Here is a 4,461-nt window from a genome sequence, read left to right as displayed (position 1 = left end):
TGTTAAACTCTCTTCTATGAATGTAAGTATGCAAGAACTTCACCTAGAGGTCTAGTTTTTGTGTATTCTAGTCTTATATATAGCAGGAGTACTGTAATATAGGAGTTTGAGTAAGAAGCGATGAAACTGATGAATAAGAGTGAACAATGTCAAAAGGGTTGAAAAAGCTGGCTGTGGTATCTTACTATCTATTTGGCCACTCTATGAGCTCTCATTGTAAGTTTGTAAACTACAAGCTATGTACATGTACTGGTTGGAAAATCTTACCACGTGGTTTGCCTAGCTGATGCACAGGTAGAGAATTAGTTCATAACAACTATTATCAACTAGTTGCAAACTTAGGCGATGTCTGAGAAAATGTAATATAATTATTTAATAATAATATAATGTAAAATTCATAGATTAAATAGTATATGTATTATTTAAAAGAATTTTTATTTTTATAAGTTTTCTATAATAGAAAATATAATGTATTTTGCATTCAATAACAATACATAATGATATATATATTGTGAGTACACAACTCGCCATTAAGCAGTTTTTGTCCGCTTTGGGGAGCCAGTCCCTCACGGTTTTGTCCTCGGCCCCGAGTGTGGTCTTTTGGGATTTTCACCTTCTTTGAGGCTTGACACCCTTAGTCCCACATCGGTTGGAGAACCCTCCCACTCATGGTTTATAAGCTTCTGGAGCGACCATGAGTGTACCACTACTACACATGTAGTAGTGGTACACTCATGGTCGCTCCAGAAGCTTATAAACCATGAGTGGGAGGGTTACTTAGGCGATGTGGGACTGGGGTGAGCCTAGGTGTAAATCACTTCATGGCAAAAATCCTTAGCTCCCACCCCTTCGTGACAAAACCGTGAGGGACTGACTCCCCAAAGCGGACAAAAACTGCTTAATGGCGAGTTGTGTACTCACATATATATATATATATATATATGTATAAAATGTAATTTAATATACAGATTTAAATTACATAATTATAATATTATTTTATATAAATAGAGAAGACATTATTTAAAAGGATTTTTTTAAGGGACGAAACTTATGTATAGTATCATAGGTGTTGTTTTTTAGGTTTCCCTTTTAAGATTTTGCCATGTGGCCACTTAATTAAGAAAAATATATACTTCTATCCTATGAGAAAAAAACCAAATAACAAAATCTTAAAGGAAGAACCTAAGGAATAACACTTAAGTACTGTACCTAAATCTTACAATTTTTTAAATATACCGTAATTAGTTCACTAATTTGAACATATTTAAGAATATTAAAAAAAATGCATACCTACATTCTATGGAACACGTGAAACATGTTACATTAAGTTTACATTATTATATAAAATTTTAATTGTAGCATTTGTTTTTCTTTATAAATATAAGTATAATGCCTATATATTTGAAATTTCAATTTTATGTAGCATTTGGTATGGGGGAATTCATATTACTCCTGGTATCTAGATTCCTAGGAATGTGATTCCTTGAAATCTGGATACCTAGAAATGTAGCTATTTCTATGTTTGATTTCATTAAGAATCTCTTAAAATTCTTAGAAATGAGAGATGAAAATGTTTGGTTTATTCCTAAGAATCTTAAATGAATTATTTAATTTTCCCATTCTACTCTTAGATTTGAATGTGAACTACCAAGTCTTTTTTTTAAAAAAAAATTCCTCTAAATAAATAATGAAAAACAAAATATAAACTATTAATTATGACAAATTCGTTAAAAATGTAGTCTAACATTTTAAAATGACAAATACAATACAAAAATAACTACTTAAATTCTCAAATGCTCAATTCTTAATAATTATTTTTAAAAGAGTTTAATCAATAATAAAATGACCTGACAACGTTTAGGTTTATAAGACAAGAGAAAAGATATTGATGATTTGTTTTATATTTTATCTTAACTGCTTAAATGATAAAGAAAAATGGTTAAATTTGTTAATTTATAAAAAATACAATTTCCTTTAAGTTTGGAAATCTGAATACCTATTTGTTTTAAAGGGAATCCACAATGACCCTAACATCTGATTCCCTAGCATGATTTGCAACCAAACATGGGAATCTTTAAACATTCTTGGGAATTCTAAAACATTACCCTGTACCAAATGCTACATTAAGGTTATCTTTTGAATATTTATCATTTTGATTGCTTTTTAGGGCCTAAATCTTTGATTTCTAATGCCTATTTTTTTAGCTCAAAACTAAAGAGTTTTGGCTCCAATAGAATAAAATCTCATACTTTTCAAACAAAAAATTTATAGAAAAAAAAGAAGAATCAATTTAAGGTCCACTTAGTCCAAAAATGGACTAAATTTGACCGAAGTGGACAAAATGGACTGCAATAAACCGAAATGGACTAAAGTAGACCAAAGTAGACCTAATAGACTAAACTAGAACTAGGTGGACTGAATTGGACCTAATGGATTGAATCAAACCGAAAATTGCACTGACATGGACCGAATTGAATCGAAATGGACCAAAGTGGATCGCATTGGACTAAAGTAGATCAAATTAGATCGAAATGAGCTAAAATGCTATAGTAATATGGCTCAAAAAGAGTGTAACAACAATAAATTCTATACTTTATCTTTTAGATATTATATATAGAAATAGATTTGTAAGACTTCTATGTAATAAAATATGTAATAACTATAGTATAACTAAAAAAATAATTAGGAATTTTTTTATTATGTTATTTGTAGGGGCGGTTTTTTGGGGCCCAGGCCCGGCAAGTAAGTGGTTCTGGCCCAAAAGTCCCCAGACAATGAATTTGTAGAGAGCGGGTTACAGAACTAGGGCTAGACGAAGTGAATGTCAGTTAGATGTATGCCATGCAACATATTGAATGTGAGAATATTCCATTTTAGTTCACAGGATATCGATTTGAGGAGACGTATAAGTGCACCTCTTGCTCTGGTTATAGACTACAGAATTCTTTCACCTATCTCTCTCTTTCTCTCTTTTTCCTCAATTCTCCGATCCCCTCTTCATGGGGATTTCCTTCTCTTATATAGCCTCCTTAAATTGATAAGGACCTTACACTTGTTAACCATTTGGACCTTCACTTGAGTACCTGTCCCATCGGACATCTTCCTTATCTTTCTGTGAGTTGCACTGGCCAATGTAACACTGTTCGCCTGTCTTCTCCACATTAATGCGGCTGAAAAAGTAGTTTTCTTGCATTTAATGCGGCAGTTGTGGCTTCTCCCTGACGTCTTACATTTTCCTCTTTCCTGCTGTGTGAGGCTTATACTACTACCCACGTTCGTCTGGGATGATTCTTCACTGTGGAGGGGACGCACATTGGGCCCATATTTGTGTGTCCGAGGAGACATTCCTCCTCGGACGTCTTTTAAAACAAACTGGGCTCCACAAGATTGGGCCAGAAGTCTTTTGGGCCCCTATTCCCCTTTGGGTCATGGTTGGGCTTCGTGTGGGGCCCCAGGCCCATTGTTGACTTTGGGAATTTCACCCCTACATTATTGATCTGAAACTAATCAATCATGCCACTTTGTAATTTTTTTTTTAGTTAGTAAACGACGTCATTTAAATTTTTTTTTTTTACTTTAAAATTTTCATTGAAAACATTCATAAGATGCATTATTTAAAAGATCTTATTGTTTAATTAATATTAATTTTTTTTTTTAAAAATGCTTAAATGACTTCATGTACTAATAGATCTGGACAAAATAATTAAATTAAGTCATTTAATTATTTACTAATAGATCTTACAATTGAAATGGACTGAAGTGAATCAATTAATTTACTATTCAGCTTATTTTTGTTACTATTTATAGGCTCCCACTCCACTTTTTGGTATTATTCATGAGTTTCACTGTACTGTTTCGGCTAACTTTTATCTTTATTTACAATATTTTCAGCAAAAAAATTTCAGTTTCAACAAAATAAGCAGATCCCAAACAAATCCTAAATAGGCTGAAGTGAATCGAAATGCATTGTTAATGTGGTTTTATAGAAGTGTAGTAATAATAAATGCTACCCTTAAACTTTTAGATATTATATAGATGATGTCCAAGTAATTGTATGCTTGTTTTGTTCCCTTGGGAGATCGACAAAGTCTAGCATGCACAAAGAAAATATTAGAGACAAACTTGTGTCATTTGCCTATATGGATGAGATTTATATAGGCTGTAGGTGGACTTCACATGTTTAGAATTGTAATCTAGCCAGTTGCAGAGAGTAGCTCATTGTTCAAACTCAAATCATTAGCATTACAAAAGATCTCAGACAAGTATATTATTGAGCAAATCTTGAGTTAAGAAAATCTGGCCAGATCTCGTTGGTTGTTCAAGTTTAGTTAGATAATCTTTCAAGCTAATTAGTATTTAGTATGGGAAAACTCTGTATAGAGTAGATCTCATTAATTACAGCACAGTTACCGATTTGCAAGTGTAGTCAACACTCTTTATTGATAAAACAGGACAAGTAAT

Source organism: Quercus robur, chromosome 10 (genome assembly GCF_932294415.1).
Source record: "Quercus robur chromosome 10, dhQueRobu3.1, whole genome shotgun sequence".
Classification (NCBI taxonomy): domain Eukaryota; kingdom Viridiplantae; phylum Streptophyta; class Magnoliopsida; order Fagales; family Fagaceae; genus Quercus; species Quercus robur.
Note: the sequence above shows the minus strand (reverse complement) of the source record.